Raw genomic sequence first — 19,073 nt, 5'->3', positions numbered from 1 at the left:
GGTCTACAATTACCTGGATTTTCCCTGCTACCCTTCTTAAACAAGGGGACAACATTAGCAATTCTCCAGTCCTCCGGGACCTCACCCGTGTTTAAGGATGCTGCAAAGATATCTGTTAAGGCCCCAGCTATTTCCTCTCTCGCTTCCCTCAGTAACCTGGGATAGATCCCATCCACCTTAATGCCTTTTAGAATACCCAACACTTCCTCCCTCCTTATGCCGACTTGACCTAGAGTAATCAAACATCTGTCCCTAACCTCAACATCTGTCATGTCCCTCTCCTCGGTGAATACCGAAGCAAAGTACTCGTTTAGAATCTCACCCATTTTCTCTGACTCCACGCATAACTTTCCTCCTTTGTCCTTGAGTGGGCCAATCCTTTCTCCAGTTACCCTCTTGCTCCTTATATATGAATAAAAGGCTTTGGGATTTTCATTAACCCTGTTTGCTAAAGATATTTCATGACCCCTTTTAGCCCTCTTAATTCCTCGTTTCAGATTGGTCCTACATTCCCGATATTCTTTCAAAGCTTCGTCTTTCTTCAGCCTCCTAGACCTTATGTATGCTTCCTTTTTCCTCTTAGCTAGTCTCACAATTTCACCTGTCATCCATGGTTCCCTAATCTTGCCATTTCTATCCCTCATTTTCACAGGAACATGTCTCTCCTGCACGCTAATCAACCTCTCTTTAAAGGCCTCCCACATATCAAATGTGGATTTACCTTCAAACAGCTGCTCCCAATCTACATTCCCCAGCTCCTGCCGAATTTTGGTATAGTTGGCCTTCCCCCAATTTAGCACTCTTCCTTTAGGACCACTCTCGTCTTTGTCCATGAGTATTCTAAAATTTACGGAATTGTGATCACTATTCCCAAAGTAGTCCCCTACTGAAACTTCAACCACCTGGCCGGGCTCATTCCCCAACACCAGGTCCAGTATGGCCCCTTCCCGAGTTGGACTATTTACATACTGCTCTAGAAAACCCTCCTGGATGCTCCTTACAAATTCTGTTCCATCTAGACCTCTAACACTAAATGAATCCCAGTCAATGTTGGGAAAATTAAAATCTCCTATCACCACCACCCTGTTGCTCCTACATCTTTCCATAATCTGTTTACATATTTGTACCTCTATCTCACGCTCGCTGTTGGGAGGCCTGTAGTACAGCCCCAACATTGTTACCGCACCCTTCCTATTTCTGAGTTCTGCCCATATTGCCTCACTGCTCGAGTCCTCCATAGTGCCCTCCTTCAGCACAGCTGTCATATCCTCTTTGACCAGTAATGCAACTCCTCCACCCCTTTTACCTCCCTCTCTATCCCGCCTGAAGCATCGATATCCTGGGATATTTAGTTGCCAATCATGCCCTTCCCTCAACCAAGTCTCAGTAATAGCAATAACATCATACTCCCAGGTACTAATCCAAGCCCTAAGTTCATCTGCCTTACCTACTACACTTCTTGCATTAAAACAAATGCACCTCAGACCACCACTCCCTTTGCGTTCATCATCTGCTCCCTGCCTACTCTTCCCCTTAGTCACGCTGACTTCACTATCTAGTTCCTTACAGGCTTTAGTTACTACCTCCTTACTGTCCACTGACCTCCTCATTTGGTTCCCATCCCCCTGCCACATTAGTTTAAACCCTCCCCAACAGCGTTAGCAAAAGCACCCACAAGGACATTGGTTCCAGTCCGGCCCAGATGTAGACCGTCCAATTTGTAATAGTCCCACCTCCCCCAGAACTGGTCCCAATGTCCCAAAAATCTGAATCCCTCCCTCCTGCACCATCTCTCAAGCCACGCATTCATCCTGACTATTCTTTCATTTCTACTCTGACTAGCACGTGGCACTGGTAGCAATCCTGAGATTACTACCTCTGAGGTCCTACTTTTTAACTTGGCTCCTAACTCCCTAAATTCTGCTTGTAGGACCTCATCCCGTTTTTTACCTATATCATTGGTGCCTATGTGCACAACGACAACTGGCTGTTCACCCTCCCCCTTCAGAATGTTCTGCAGCCGATCTGAGACATCCCTGACCCGTGCACCTGGGAGGCAACATACCATTCGGGAGTCTCGTTTTCGACTACAGAACCGCCTATTTACTCCACTTACAATCGAATCCCCGATGACTATAGCCCTTCCACTCTTTTTCCCGCCCTTCTGAACAGCAGAGCCAGCCACGGTGCCATGAACCTGGCTACTGCTGCCTTCCCCTGGTGAGCCATCTCCCTCAACAGTATCCAAAACGGTATACCTGTTTAGGAGGGAGATGACCGCAGGGGACACCTGCGCTGCCTTCCTGCTCTTTCTCTGCCTTTTGGTCACCCATTCCCTTTCTCCCTCAGCAATCCTAATCTGCGGTGTGACCAATTCGCTAAACGTGCTATCCACGACCTCCTCAGCATCGCGGATGCTCCAAAGTGAGTCCATCCGCAGCTCCAGAGCCATCATGTGGTCTAACAAGAGCTGCAGCTGGACACACTTCCAGCACGTGAAGGAGTCAGGGACATCAGCCGTGTCCCTGAGCTCCCACATTGAGCAAGAGGAGCATAACACGGGTGTGAGATCTCCTGCCATTGTTAATCTTAAGCTTAACTTAGTCTTAACTTAGATAAATGAAAAAGGAACGAAATGTTTTTACCAATCACACGAAAAAAAAATAAATAGAAAAAGCCTTACCTTATCTGCACACCACCGAGTCCTTTTTTTTTGGTTGGAGGAGGAGGGCGGGTGGGAGACACTACAGGTGTCGTGTCTCAGGTTCAGCCGCTGCCCAAATATATAGGACTTACTTACCCAGCTGCCACCTCGCTCTCCCTGTCGCCGCTGCAAAAAGAAAAAGCCCAGTTCAGTGGCCCGTACAGAGTAGTAAAGAGAATTAGCCAGGTGAATTATATAATTGACACTCCAGATCATAGGAAAAAGCAAAGGCTGTACCACATCAATATGTTAAAACAGTATCACGGCTAGGAAGGGGACAGACAAGCATAGGTCTGTCAGGCAATCAGGAAAGAGGAGAGTGAAAGCGACAGTGAGGACGGGTTAGAGGGAGGCTGGGAGGATTCCTCAATTGAACCCCCTCGTGTCCAATTAGCCAACACCGAAATGTTAGGGAGATTAGACACTGTACTCTCCTATTTAAACGCAGAACAGAGAGGAGACCTAACAAGGCTACTCACAGTGTTACTCACAGTGGGACAAACCAGGGTGCACAACCCTAACCCAACACAATGTGGATGTAGGAGAAACCCCTCCCAGAAAACAAAATCGCTATTACCTAGGTCCCAGGAAACTGAAATAAAAGCAAATGCTGGAAATCGGAAATAAAGACAGAAAATGCTGGACATACTCAGCAGGTCAGGTAGCATTTGGGGAGAGAGAAACAGAGTTAACGTTTCAGGTCTGTGACCTTGCCCCGATACCATTCACTAATACTTTGAAACTCAATGCACTCTCTGGAGAAAAGGGAAAGCTGTGGGGTGACCTGATAGAGGTCTTTAAGATTATGAAAGGGTTCAGTAGGGTAGATGTTGAGAAGATCTTTCCACTTATTGGGGAGACCAGAAGTGGGGGGTCATCAATATAGGATAATCACTAATAAATCTAAGAGGGAATTCAGAAGAAATGTTTTTAGCTGACAGTGGTTAGAAACATGGGACATGGAGTGGTTGCAGTGAATAGGGTGGGTTATATGATGTCTTGAACAGATTAAAATTCAGTTGTGTTGACTACCAAGATAACGTGGCCAGCCTGTGTTACTGGAAACATCTCACTTTTACTGGCACCTCACAACAGCAGTATAAAAGTTATATGGAGAGACTGCAGAAGCTGGGGTTGTTTTCCTTAGAGCGCACAAGGTTAAAGGAAGGTTTAATTTTATATTTGTTTTATTCATTCATGGGATGTGGGCGTCACTGGAGATGGTTAGATTCTCTCTTGTTGGAGATGGTCATTGCCTGGCATGTGTGTGGCACCAATGTTACTTGCCACTTCTCAGCCCAAGCCTGGATATTGTCCAGGTCTTGCTGCATTTCTACACAGACTGCTTCAGTATCTGAGGAATCGCGAATAGTGCTGAACATTGTGCAATCATCAGCGAACATCCCCACTTCTGACCTTATGATTGAAGGAAGGTCATTGATGAAGCAGCTGAAGATGGTTGGGCCTAGGACACTACCCTGAGGAACTCCTGCAGTGATGTCCTGGAGCTCAGATGATTGACCTCCAACAGCCACAGCCATCTTCCTTTGCACTAGGTATGATTCCAGCAAGCGGAGGGTTTTCCCCCTGATTCCCATTGACCTCAGTTTTGCTAGGGCTCCTTGATGCCATACACGGTCAAATGCTGTCTTGATGTCAAGGGCAGTCACTCTCACCTCACCTCTTGAGTTCAGCTCTTTTGTCCATGTTTGAACCAAGGCTGTAATGAGGTCAGGAGCTGAGTGGCCCTGGCGGAACCCAAACTGAGCGTCACTGAGCAGGTTATTGCTAAGCAAGTGCCGCTTGATGGCACTGTTGATGACACCTTCCATCACTTTACTGATGATTGAGAGTAGACTGATGGGGCGGTAATTGGCCAGGTTGGAATTGTCCTGCTTTTTGTGTACAGGACATACCTGGGCAATTTTCCACATTGCAGGGTAGATGCCAGTGCTGTAGCTGTACTGGAACAGCTTGGCTAGGGGCGCGGCAAGTTCTGGAGCACAGGTCTTCAGTACTATTGCCGGAATATTGTCAGGATCCATAGCCTTTGCAGTATCCAGTGCCTTCAGTCGTTTCTTGATATCACGCGGAGTGAATCGAATTGGCTGACGTCTGGCATCTGTGATGTTGGGGACTTCAGGAGGAGGCTGAGATGGATCATCAACTCGGCACTTCCGGCTGAAGATTGTTGCAAATGCTTCAGCCTTATCTTTTGCACTGATGTGCTGGGCTCCCCCATCATTGAGGATGGGGATATTTGTGGAGCCACCTCCTCCAGTTAGTTGTTTAATTGTCCACCACCATTCACGGCTGGATGTGGCAGGACTGCAGAGCTTAGATCTGATCTATTGGTTGTGGGATCACTTAGCTAAGTCTATCGCATGCTGCTTACGCAGTTTGGCATGCAGATAGTCCTGTGTTGTAGCTTCACCAGGTTGACACCTCATTTTGAGGTATGCCTGGTGCTGTTCCTGGCATGCCCTCCTGCAGTCTTCATTGAACCAGGGTTAGTCTCCTGGCTTGATGGTAATGGTAGAGTGGGGGATATGCCGGGCCATGAGGTTACAGATTGTGGTTGAGTACAATTCTGCTGCTGCTGATGACGCACAGCGCCTCATGGATGCCCAGTTTTGCATTGCTAGATCTGTTTGAAATCTATCCCATTTAGCACGGTGGTAGTGCCACACAACATGATGGACAGTATCCTCAATGTGAAGGCGGGACATCGTCTTCACAAGGACTGTGCGGTGATCACTCCTACCAATACAGTCCTGGACATAAGCATCTGCGGCAGGCAGATTGGTGAGGACGAGATCCAGTATGTTTTTCCCTCGTGTTGGTTCCCCCTCCACCTGCTGCAGACCCAGTCTAACAGCTATGTCCTTTAGGACTTGGCCAGCTCGATTAGTAGTGGTGCTACCGAGCCATTCTTGGTGATGGACATTGAAGTCCCCCACCCAGAGTACATTTTGTGCCCTTGCCACCCTCAGTGCTTCCTCCAAGTGGTGTTCAACATGGAGGAGTACTGAGTCATCAACTGAGGGAGGGCGGTAGGTGGTAATCAGTAGGAGGCTACCTTGCCCATGTTTGACCTGATGCCATGAGACTTCATGGGGTCCGGTGTCGATGTTGAGGACTCTCAGGGCAACTCCCTCCCTACTGTATACCACTGTGCCACCACCTCTGGTGGGTCTGTTCTGCCGGTGGGACAGGACATACCCGGGGATGGTGATGGCAGTGTCTGGGACATTGTCTGTAAGGTATGATTCCGTGTGTATGACTATGTAAGGCTGTTGTTCGACTAGTCTGTGGGACAGCTCTCCCAGCTTTGGCACAAGCCCCCAGATGTTAGTAAGGAGGACTTTGCAGGGTCGTCAGGGCTGGGTTTGCCATTGTCGTTTCCGGTGCCTAGGTCGATGCCAGGTGGTCCGTCCAGTTTCATTCCTTTTTATTGACTTCGTAGCGGTTAGGTACAACTGAGTGGCTTGCTAGGCCATTTCAGAGGGCATTCAAATCGAGGCATTCAAAATTATGAAGTGTTTTGATAGAGTAAATTAGGAGAAACGTTTCACTGGCAGGAGGGTCAGTAACTAGAGGATGCAGACTTAAGATCATTGGCAAAAGAACCAGAGGGGGAGATGAGGAGAATTTTCTTAACACAGTGAGTTGTTGTGATCTGGAATGCGCTGCCTGAAAGGGCGGTGGAAGCAGATTCAATAGTAACTTTCAAAAGGGAATTGGATAAATATTTGAATGGGAAATAGTTGCAGGGCAATGGGAAAAGAGCAGGGGGGAATGGGACTAATTGGATAGCTCTTTCAAAGAGGTGGCACAGGCATTATGGGTTGAATGGCCTCCTCCTGTGATTCTATAATATAAAAATACATATGAATATGAAATCTCCTAAACATGGCTCAGAAAAGCTCATAAGCAGTTATGGGATACTTGACATATTTATGGTTTTGGTTAATGTTCATGGACATGGAAAGGAATGTTAATACAATGCACATATCTTAACCACAACATGAGACTTTTATGCCGTTGGTCAGTAATAGGAATTCATAGAAAGCCTCAAGCAAAAACACACGCCTATAATGATTTACGCAACAATACGAGAGCAATGCATTTAGTGGAATGGGGAGGGAATAGTTGGGGCTGGATTTTGTGCAGGAGGCAGGGCTCCCAGTGCCGGGCTGAAAAGATGGGGGGAGCCCCACCTCTACATTTTTTCTGACCCCCGGAGCAATCCTCTGGTCTTTTGGGGTCGAAGTTTAAGGAGGCGGGTTCCCCGCCCCTTTAATGATTTAATAGGGACAGGGATCCTGCCCCCAAGAGCTGCCAGCCAATCACAGGGCCTGCAGCTCAACAGTATCAGCAGCACCACTGGGAGCAGTGGCCACTGCCAGTACTGCAGAGGACTCAGACCCAGGCCCAGCGTATGAACCTCGGACCCGAGCTACATGAGGTGGGGTTGCCGGGCCGCTCCGGAATGCCCCGGCGAGGGGGTGTGGGGAGGTGGGCATTTGGTCCACAATTGCTTTCCAAGACGTCCTCCCCGCACACGGAATGCTCCCCCCCACTGCTGCTGGTAAGATCCCAGCAGCATCGGATTCCGTGGCAGCAGTTACCATTCCGATTCTCCCGCAGCCGCCACCCCCCCCACCCCCCAACACACCCCCCATCCTCGCCATGGAACCCGACATTGGGCTGGGAACAAAATTCAGCCCTAGGTTTCTAAACGTGTAACCCAACCTGATCAGAAACAAGATTATCTGGTTATTATCACATTGCTGTTTGTGAGAACACAAAAAAAGGAGCAGCAGTAGACCATAAGGCCTCTCGAGCCTGCTCTGTTATTCTATAAGATCATGACTGATCTCCTCAATTCCAGTTCCCTGCCCCATCCCCATTTCCCTTGATTCTCTTAGTGTCCAAAAATCTATCAATCTCAGTCTTGAATATAGTCAATGGCTGAGCATCCACAGCAGGCACAAAGAGCCAAACGCCCTCTCCAGCTCCTATTTCTTATGTTCTTATTATCTGAATGGGACTTCAGTTAATATGCAGAGACTAGAGAAGCTGGGACTGTTCTCTCGAGAGCAGAGCCAATAAAGGGGAGATTGACCAGAATGATACCCCCGGAATGATGGACTTCAATTATGTGGAGAGGCTAGACAGGATGAGACTATTCCAGAAAAGGTAAAGGGGAGATTAAATAGAGGTGTTCAAAAGTCATGAAGAGTTCTGATAGAGTTATACAACAATGTCACTGTAGTGCCATTTTATTTTTTAAAAGTTACCATTGACATCATTAGGACATTTCAGTTTCACTGCCTAGTTGTGGACATATAGAATAGCCAGGTATCAGGAGGCTCTGTGTGTCTGTTTATCCAAATCCCAGAGCTAACAGCAATGAAGGGGAGAAAAATGGTAAGGTAAAAGAATTAAAATATGGGCAAGTAAGGAATGTAGAATATGGTGTGTTTGGGCGCAAGCAGCTTGAAAATATTCCGTTACGCTCACAAAAGACAAGGATATTATTCAGAAATAGTCAAGATATGCTTTTGGAGTTCAAGCAGAGTACAAGAATGTCTGAGCGTTACTTACAGATATGTGTAGCAATCGCTTTCGTTCCCTCCCTCTGCCTTCCTAGCACTGATGGAAAAGCAGATTACTTTGCATTAACTGACATGGGAACGGAAAGTTTTCTTTGATTTAAAAAAAAGCTGAGGAACAAAAAAATACAAAAATAAAAAATAAATAAAATAAATTTTTAACAATTCCCAAAATAAAAATTCTATTGGGAAAGGAGGGAGGGAGTGAGCATGGAATTCGCCAAATAATGTCCAATCACATTGACACATTTGATGGGTAGCTGCTGGGATACAGGGTTGTGATGGGATGGGGTCTGGTGCTGGGGGTGGGGGGGCATGGGCTGGTGCTGGGGGTGGGGTGTCTAGGATGGTGCTGAGGGGTGAGGTGTCTAGGATGGTGCTGGGGGTGAGGTGTCTAGGATGGTGCTGAGGGGTGAGGTGTCTAGGATGGTGCTGGGGGTGAGGTGTCTAGGATGGTGCTGGAGGATGGGGTGTCTAGGATGGTGCTGGAGGATGGGGTGTCTAGGATGGTGCTGAGGGGTGGTGTGTCTAGGATGGTGCTGGGGGTGAGGTGTCTAGGATGGTGCTGGGGGTGGGGTGTCTAGGATGGTGCTGGAGGATGGGGTGTCTAGGATGGTGCTGAGGGGTGAGGTGTCTAGGATGGTGCTGGAGGATGGGGTGTCTAGGATGGTGCTGGAGGATGGGGTGTCTAGGATGGTGCTGAGGGGTGGTGTGTCTAGGATGGTGCTGGGGGTGAGGTGTCTAGGATGGTGCTGGGGGTGGGGTGTCTAGGATGGTGCTGGAGGATGGGGTGTCTAGGATGGTGCTGGAGGATGGGGTGTCTAGGATGGTGCTGAGGGGTGGGATGTCTAGGATGGTGCTGAGGGGTGGGGTGTCTAGGATGGTGCTGGAGGATGGGCTGTCTAGGATGGTGCTGGGGGTGGGGTGGGGTGTGGGCTGGGGGTTGGGGTTATTAGCTAATGATGGGGGTGGGGATCCCCTACCATTACACAGCTGGAGGGGTGGTCTACACCCCAGGGGGTCTCCTTTCCTTTCTCCACCACATTCCTGGCACTCAGGAACCTTCTCCTCTTTTCCAGATTTTCCCTCCCCCTTTGATGTTCTGTTTTTCACACTTACCCCTCCTTTAGACCCATCTTTAGTTCCTTTGCTTGTTCCATTATCATCGCATTTTGCCTTGCACCATCATCCATTTTGTCATTTACTCTCTCCTGCCTTCCACCCTATCAGAGACCTTCCCTTTAGTTCTTTCCCTCCCCCGCCCCCCTCAACTCCGTACTTGCTTAAAACGTGTTGCAACTCCAATTTTTCCAATTCTGATGAAAGGTCATCGACCTGAAACAATAACTCTGTTTCTGTCTCCACAGAGGATGTCAGACCTGCTGAGTATTTCCAGCATTTTCTGTTTTTATTTCAGATTTCCAACCTTACTTTTGTTTTAACAAAGTATTTGTCGGGAGCGTATTAGAAATATTGTCTGGTCACACTCCTATGAAGCCCCTTGGGATGTATTTAGTACATTAAAGGTGCTATATAAATGCAAGTGGTGGTTCTTATTGAAAATCAGTAACTTCTGTTGGACGATGAAGCAACTGGGCCTAGTATTCTGATGGAGACACACCTGCTTTTAAAGCACTAAATGGGTGCCTGAGTGTCCAATATGGCATGCTGGAACCACACACTCATTATGGGTTGGAAATTCACCGCCCGCCCACCTTATTGGTGTAGACAAAAAAAAAGGCATCGATAGCTCAAACCTGGAACAATTATTCCCCACATGGGCTAGTCATTCATTCAGAATAAAGGAGTCATTTCTTGCCTCACAGGAAAGCACATGTTAGTCCTTAATTGTGTAATAATATGCCTGGACTTGAATAAAACAATTTCATTTTTCTATCCATAATCTGTCCTGCATCATTTCCTCCTGTTAATGCAAGTTTATTGAAAAGTTTCCTTCACATAAGCAACTCCCGTAAAACTTTCACTGTACCTAATTCTCATTATTACACTTGTTAATAATTTACTTACGTTGAAAAATTCAATGTAAATCACCTGAACTGTGACCATCGCAGCTCTGCCCCACTACTACAAATGCCTGCAGAAAAATCACTTCCTGTGAACAATATGGTGCCCCTTTAAGTGTATTCTTCCTATAGGAGTAAAACAACATTCAGTGAGTAATATTGCCACAGTTCCCCAACTTGGCAGTAACCAGAAGATTTAACGCAATTGGCAAAAGAACCAGAGGGGATATGAGGAGAATTTTTCTACACAATGAGTTGCTGTGATCTGGAACGCGCTGCCTGAAAGGGCAGTGGAAGCAGATTCAATAGTAATTTTCAAAAGGGAATTGGATAAATACTTGAAAATGGAAGATGTGCAGGGCTATGGGGTAAGAGCAGGGGGAAATCGGATTAATTGGATAGCTCTTTCAAAAAGATGGCACACAGTGGGCTGAATGGCCTCCTTCTTTGCTGTATAATTCTATTGTACATTGTATTGAGGGAGTGCTGCATTTTTGGAGGTGCTGTAATTTGGATGAGACATTAAACCTAGGCCCCATTTGCCTCTTGAATGGATGCAAAAGACCCTGTGGCACTCAGGGGAGTTCTTCCTAGTGTCCTTGGGCCAATATTTCTCCATCAACCAACATCACTAAAACAGACTATCTGGCGTATATAACACATTGCCGTTTGTGGGAGCTTGCTGTGCGCAAATTGGTTGCTGCGTTTCCTATATTACAACACTTTGGAAGGAGTAACAGGAATGCAGAATACTGGGCTACTGGGAAGATTCTTGGTAGTGTAGATGAACAGAGAGATCTTAGTGTCCAGGTGCATAAATCCCTGAAGGTTGCTACACAGGTTAAGAGGGCTGTTAAGAAGGCATATGGTGTGTTAGTTTTTAATAGTAGGGGGATCGAGTTTCGGAGCCACGAGGTCATGCTGCAGCTGTACAAAACTCTGGTGAGACCGCACCTGGAGTATTGCGTGCAGTTCTGGTCACCGCATTATGGGAAGGATGTGGAAGCTATGGAAAGGGTGCAGAGGAGATTTACTAGGATGTTGCCTGGTATGGAGGGAAGGTCTTACGAGGAAAGGCTGAGGGACTTGAGGTTGTTTTCGTTGGAGAGAAGGAGGAGGAGAGGTGACTTAATAGAGACATATAAGATAATCAGAGGGTTAGATAGGGTGGATAGTGAGAGTCTTTTTCCTCGGATGGTGATAGCAAACACGAGGGGACATAGCTTTAAGTTGAGGGGTGATAGATATAGGACAGATGTCAGAGGTAGTTTCTTTACTCAGAGAGTAGTAGGGGCGTGGAACGCCCTGCCTGCAACAGTAGTAGACTCGCCAACTTTAAGGGCATTTAAGTGGTCATTGGATAGACATATGGATGAAAATGGAATAGTGTAGGTCAGATGGTTTCACAGGTCGGCGCAACATCGAGGGCCGAAGGGCCTGTACTGCGCTGTAATGTTCTAATAAAAACACTGACTACATTTCAAAAGTACTTAATTGGCTGTAAAGCACTTTGGCACATCCTGAAGTTATGAAAGGTGCTATAGAAATGTAAGTGTTTCTTTTTACAAACAAATCGCAGTACTGAACCTCACTAATAACTCCAGCAGCGAGCAATAAATGCTAGAATCTGTAACAGAGAGAGAAAATGCTGGAAATATGCAGCTGGGGTGTCAGTGCCTGAAACTTTGTCAAAGTTGGAATTGCCGCAAGAGAAGGGCCAGAAATCCAGCTGAGGAATCCTGTCTGTCCGCAGTCAAGGCAACCCCTAATAGTCAGGATGACTATTCCCTGGTGGCTGCAAGAGACAACCTTAATCACCTTTGGTTACTTGGTTGAAGGAATACAAAAGATCCCTTGTTAGATTCCCTGGAGAACATTGAAGCCAGAAAGGAAGGTCATGCGTGAAGGTTAAAGTGGTATGTGGATAAATATTCTGGGATTTGCTCCATTAACTCTGGATATCAGGGAGCATTCATGCAGCATAACTGCTCATGAGATGAAATAGATTGAACAGGTTACATGATAATGTAGATTGTACATATTATGTCAAAAGAACAGATTCAATTGTCAGAACAGGATTAAAGGTCAGTTTAGCTCAGTTGGCAGCACTGTTGCCTTTAGAAAACTAGTTAGGCCTCAGCTGGAATAATGTGTACAATTCTGATCACCACTCGTTAGGAAGGATGTCAAGGCCTTGGAAAGCGAGCAGAGAAGTCTTGTCAGGGATGATACCAGAGATGAGGGACTTCAGTTGTACAAAGAACAAAGAACAGTACAGCACAGGAACAGGCCATTCGGCCCTCCAAGCCTGCGCCGATCTTGATGCCTGCCTAAACTAAAACCTTCTGCACTTCCAGGGTCCGTATCCCTCTATTCCCATCCTATTCATGGATTTGTCAAGATGCCTCTTAAACGTCGCTATCGTACCTGCTTCCACCACCTCCCCCGGCAACAAGTTCCAGGCACTCACCACCCTCTGTGTAAAGAACTTGCCTCGCACATCCTCTCTAAACTTTGCCCCTCACACCTTAAACCTATGTTCCCTAGTAACTGACTCTTCCACCCTGGGAAAAAGCTTCTGACTATCCACTCTGTCCATGCCACTCATAATTTTGTAAACCTCTACCATGTCGCCCCTCCACCTCCGTCATTCCAGTGAAAACAATCTGAGTTTATCCAACCTCTCCTCATAGCTAATGCCCTCCAGACCAGGCAACATCCTGGTAAACCTCTTCTGTATCCTCTCCAAAGCCTCCACGTCCTTCTGGTAGTGTGGCGACCAGAATTGCACGCAATATTCTAAGTGTGGCCTAACTAAGGTTCTGTACAGCTGCAACATGACTTGCAAATTTTTATACTCTATGCCCGACCGATGAAGGCAAGCATGCCGTATGCCTTCTTGACTACCTAATCCACCTGCGTTGCTACTTGCAGTGACCTGTGGACCTGTACGCCCAGACCTCTCTGCCTGTCAATACAACTGAGGGTTCTGCCATTTACTGTATACTTCCCACCTGCATTAGACCTTCCAAAATGCATTACCTCGCATTTGTCCGGATTAAACTGCATCTGCCATTTCTCCGCCCAAGTCTCCAACCGATCTATATCCTGCTGTATCTTCTGACAATCCTCATCACTATCCGCAACTCCACCAACCTTTGTGTCGTCCGCAAACTTACTGTGTGGCGAAATTGGAAAAGTTGGGATTGCTCTCTTTAGAGCACTGACATGTTTGTCTTTAAAATCTAAATTGAGATGTATCAGATGATTTACAAACACACGTGTCAATCAAAGTGCATTGGTAATTGCGAAACATTCTGCCTCAGCTTGTTATTATGAATTGTTCACTTAAAACCCTGCTTACACCAACAACAACTTACATTTATATAGCACTTTAACCTAATAAAACATGCCAAGGTGCTTTACAGGAGCAGAATCAGACAAAACTTGACACTGAGCCACATAAGGAGATATGAAGACAGATGACTAAAACTTAGTAAGAGGCTGATTTTAAGGAGTGTCTGAGAGACACAGGCGGAGAGGTTTAGGGAGGGAATTCCAGAGCTCAGGGCCCGGGCAGCTGAAGGCACGGCCGCCAATGGTGAGGCAAAGGAAGTGGGGGGGATGCACAGGAGGCCATTATTAGAGGAAAACAGAGGTCTCGGAGAGTTGTACAGCTGGAGCACATTACAGAGATAGGGTGAGGCAAGGCCATGGAGGGATCTGAACATGAGGAAGAGAATATTACAGACCAGGAGAAAATATAGGTTAGTGAGCACAGGGGGTGATGGGTGAATTGGTTTGAGTCAGACAGCAGAGTTTTGGATGAACTGAAGTTTGTAGAGTGTGGAAGATGGTAGGCAGGCCAGGAGAGCTTTGGAAAAGTCGAGATTCCTTATCATCTTCCGTTAACATTAAGCTGAAGATAAACCTGGATATGAGTCTTGACGAATTTCAAATGGATGGTGGACTTCCACGCACACCATACAATTTGGCAGGGAGCAGTACCGGTTTATTAAAATGGTTGAGGCAGGTGGATATTATGAAATATATTATTTTTTCCCAATTATCCTCCCACCACCACCCCCCCCACCCCCATCCTATACTAACGACAGAACCATACTGGGTATGAAAGTACAAACACTAGAACTCCAGGAATTTATGTGCTCTTTACAGCTGCAAAAGTCTTTGATTTTTCCAGGAATTGAAACAACTGGATCTCAATGGAGACTTCCACTGGTTTTCTTTGGTGTCAGTGACACAGGTTCCTACTTGTCAAACCTATGACTTTAGATGAAAATATTCTGGCTCAAACAGACCTTTGTATTTCTTTCAACAGTACATGGTATTCGCTGCTCACAAGGCAATCTCCTCTACACTGGGGAGACCAAATGCAGATTGGGAGACTGCTTTGCTGAACACCTCCGTTCAGTCTGCAAGCGTGGCCCTGAGCTCCTGGTCACCTATCATTTTAATTCTCCATCCCACTTCCACTTTGACCTCTCTGTCCTTGACCTCCTACTCTGCTCCAATAAAGCTCGAGGATCAGCACCACATCTTTCGATTGGTCACTTTACAGCCTTCCAGACTCAGCATTGAGTTCAACAATTTCAGGTTATAACTGCTGCTCCCATTTTCTTGGACAGCAGTTGTTCATGATGATTCCGCTGTTGTCATTTACACTTCCCCCAGACCCATTTTTTTTTTACTTCTTTACTTGTCCCATTACCATCCCCTTTTGCTTGCGCCATCATCCTTTCCGTCATTTAATCACTTCTGTCTTCCACCCTATCACTGACCTGTTCTTCCCCCACCTCTCCCTCCCCATCACCCTTTTTCCCTGGGCTAGATTTTATTTTGGCAAGGGGGCCCCAGTGACAGGCCAGAATGCGGAGGAGGGGTGGGGGGAACCCCACCTTGGTCCTTTATTGGACTCCCAGCTGAATTCAACGGCTGGCAGGTAGTTAGTTGCCTGCTGTTGGGGATGCTGTCCCCTTTAAGGGACAAGATCCAACCCCAAGAGCTGCCAGCCAATCAGAGGGCTGGGAGCGATGACTACTGCTTGGACTACAAGATGCCCAAACCAGGAGTAGCACTGGAGCCCCAGACTGCAGGTAAGTGGGGTTGGCTTGCTGGGCCAGTCAGGAAGGCCCCGGCGAGGGGTGCGGTAAGGTGGTGGTTGTTGAGGGCGGGCGGGATGTTGTTGGCACAGGGGCAGCCTTTGCCGCTGGGGGCCCCTCCATAAGCCACAGGGTGCTGGATCAGGAGAGCACCAATAACACCCCCCCACCTTCACCAAGACCTCAGAGAGGCTGCCAGATGTTACTGGGCAACTTCCCCAGTTGGCGATGGGCCCTCACCCCCTACCGCAGGTTTAATGTTAGCAACGGCAGGAAGAGGCCCTTAATGGGCATTAATTCACCACTTAAGGGCGTTAACTGGCCTCTAGGCGGGTGGGCGATCCTTGGCCTTCCCCACTCCTGACTAAATTGAATGTCATTGGGAAGGCGTTGGGCACTCCACCCCTCCACCTTCCCTCATGATTTTATGGCCCCCTGCCCCCCCTGCCTGTCCCTAGATGGCTGATAAAATTCAGACCCCTGTCTTTGTAATTGCACAAAACCTGTTACATCACTAACTTTTTCCAGTTCGGATGAAAGGTCCCTGACCTGAAACGTTAACTCTGTTTCTCTCTCCACAGATGCTGCCAGACCTGCTGAGCATTTCCAGGATTTTCTGTTTTTATTTCAGATTTCCAGCATCCACAGTATTTTGCTTTTGTTTTGAGGCAAGGAGATTGTCAGCTGTGGTTTACTGAGTTCCTGCTCACCTCTGAGACCAAGGAGGTTGTGGGTTTATGTCCCATTTCAAGGACTAATCTAGGCCAGCACTCACAGCGGAGTGCTGCCCTGTCAGAGGTGTTGTCTTTTGGGTGAGACATTAAACCAAAGTCCCGTCTGCCCTCTCAGGTGGATGCAAAAGATCCCATAATTGCGAAGAGGAGCAGGGGTGCTATTTCCAGTCTCCTGGCCAATGTTCATCGCCTCAACCAGCATCACTAAGGCAGATTTTCTCATCATTATCACATTGTTGTTTGTGGGAGCTTGCTGTGCGCAAATTGGCAGCTGTGTTCCCTATATTACAATAGTGACGACACTTCAAATGTGCTTCTTTGGCTGTGAAGCACTTTGGGATGTCCTGAGGTTGTGAAAGGAACTGCAATAATACAAGTCTTTCTTTAATGCATGGTTTGATCCTAGTTGGTTTAGCTTTCTGCGGCTCAGTACTTTGATTTTTGTCTCATTTTGTTTTGTTTCAAAATTTGCAGATGACACAAAATTTGGAAGTATTATGAACTGTGAGGAGAACAGCGACAGACTACAAGAGGACTTAGGCTGGAGGACTGGGCAAACAAGTGGCAAATGAAATTTAATGCAGAGAAGTGTGATTCATTTTAGTAGGAAAAATGAGGAGAGGCAATATAAATTAAAGGGTACAATTCTAAAGGGCGTGCAGGAGCCGAAAGACCTGGGGTATATGTGCACAAATCATTGAAGGTGGCAGGACAGGTTGAGAAAGCGGTTAATAAAGCATACAGTATCCTGGGCTTTCTCAATAGGGGCATAGAGTACAAGAACAAGGAGGTTATGATAAACCTTTATCAAACACTATTCAGCCTCAACTGGAGTATTGTGTCCAGTTCTGGGCACCACACTTTCAGAAGGATGTTAAGGCATTAGAGAGGGTGCGGAAAAGATCATCTTATAAAAAAAGTAGAAGAAGTTAAGCAACAAGAGTCCGGGAGTCACTTCCAAGCGGAGTTTCCAAAATTATTCACCAGTGTAAGTAGACTGAAGACTGAATATAATATTAAATTGCAGAAAGATGCTAAACCTGTATGTCTTTTTACGCCTAGCAAGATTCCACACCCACTAATGAAGTAAGTGCAACATCAATTAGAAGACATGACCAGGAAGGGAGTCATTTCTCCTGTTACCGAACCTACAGAGTGGTGTTAGTGAATAGTTCCAGTTCCTAAACCTTACAGTAATCTTTGCATTTGTGTAGAATTAACTCAACTTAACAAGGCTGTGGCACGAGAAGTCCAACCGATGTCCTCAGTGGACAAAGGCTTAGCAAAGTTATCCAAAAGTTGAGTGTTCATGAAACTTGATGAATAGTGGCTTTTGGCAAGTTCCATTAAATAAGAAGTCAAGGTTATTGGCGACCTTCATTACTCCCTTTGGAAGATTTTGTTTTAATTGTCTACTAGTTGGTATCACTTCAGCACCAGAAAAATTCCAGAGAACTATGTTGAATACTCTACAAGGCCTTGAAGGTGTAATATGCCATGTGGACGACATTATAGTTCATGGAAAGGCCATAGGTGAACATATCCTAAAGGTTAGGGCAGTTTTGAAACATCTGCAGGGCGAAGGCCAAATACTCAATGAGAAGTGTGAGTTTTCAAAACCATTCATTCATTTTTTATGACACATTGTCAGCAGTAGTGGCATAATGGCAGACCCGCAAAAGACGAAAGAACGTTAGCGAATTTCCTCTTCCCATTTCAATTCATGATCTTCAACGGTTTCTTGGCATGGTCAATCAGTTGGCAAAATTCCTACCTAATTAGCACAAGTTACTGAGCCTTTACGACAACTGTTAGGAAAAGCTCAAGCATGGTGCTGGGATGCACATCAACGCCAAGCATTTCAAATGATCAAGGAGATTCTGATTTCGACGGATGTCTTAGTTCATCACTTCCAACAACAATTGCGGCTGACACCTTATCTGCAGGGATGGAGCAGTCCTTTTCCAAGAACAGCCCGATGGAAGTCGAAGATGTGTTTATTATGCGTCACGAGCATCGTCCAACACGGAGACGAGATACGATGTGATAGAGAAAGCAGCTGTCACAGTCACATGAACTTTCGGAGAGAAGTTTTCGGACTACATTATAGGTTTAAAGGCTGTCATAGAGACAAATCATAAAGCTCTAGTTTCCTTACTCGATGAAAGGGAACTCGCTAAGAAGCCTCTGCGGATCCAGAGATTCCGGTTGAGGCTAATGAGGTTCACATACGATACAGCATACGTACAGGGCAAGCAATAAACAACAACAGCTGCATTGTCCAGAGTGAAGATCGACCATCCTAATCAACAGGATGTTAACTCATTGGTGAAACTGAATCCTACTCGCAGGCCACTGCATCACACTGGCCGACAGGTTCAAATAATCTCCAACAAACTCGTCTGGCGCAGGTGCAAGATGAAGAGTGTATTGGGGTCGCCAATATTGTAAACAAGATTGGCCAAAACAGAGTACTTGTGGTAAGAGAATGAAAATTTTCTTTAACACAGAAGACACTTTACAATGGTGGATGATTTGCTTGTATATAATGAGAGGCTGGTGATTCCGGAGTCACTCCAGGTAGAGATCTTGGAGAAAATACACCAGGGTCATATGGGCAAAGCTAAACGGGCTCAGGCATCCGGGTGGTGGCCAAGAATATCAAAGGACAATGAAGAAATGGTCTCAAATAGTCAAGTGTGTGCAACTCACAAACAGGGTCAAAGAGAACTTCTTATCTCGACCCAATTCCCAACCAGACTATGGGAATGTTTGGCAATGGATCTATTCATCTTCATTGGAAAATCTTATCTAATTGTAGTAGATTACTTTTCAAAATGGATTGAGGTTAAACGTACGTACACAGCAACAAC

At 46.4% G+C, this 19,073-nt stretch overlaps 1 long non-coding RNA gene across 2 annotated transcripts in view; it reads right to left on the bottom strand.

The window, feature by feature from the left end:
* Positions 1-8,314: 8,314 nt before the first annotated feature.
* The window catches only part of LOC137377221 (uncharacterized), a 52,431-nt gene continuing 41,672 nt past the window's right edge, over positions 8,315-19,073 (bottom strand). The window contains exons 1-3 of one of the 2 annotated variants that reach the window (XR_010976378.1): positions 13,389-13,564; positions 10,351-10,472; positions 8,315-8,362 (exon numbers count right to left, since the gene is read on the bottom strand). This is a non-coding gene — a long non-coding RNA (uncharacterized lncRNA). Of the gene's footprint in view, positions 8,363-10,350; positions 10,473-13,388; positions 13,565-19,073 lie in introns of those variants that run through there. The other variant, XR_010976379.1, reaches the window with a different exon arrangement.

This window comes from Heterodontus francisci, chromosome 1 (genome assembly GCF_036365525.1).
Source record: "Heterodontus francisci isolate sHetFra1 chromosome 1, sHetFra1.hap1, whole genome shotgun sequence".
Taxonomy (NCBI): Eukaryota; Metazoa; Chordata; class Chondrichthyes; order Heterodontiformes; family Heterodontidae; genus Heterodontus; species Heterodontus francisci.
The sequence above is the reverse complement of the archived record's forward strand: the minus strand, read 5'-3'. Positions and strand labels throughout refer to the sequence as shown.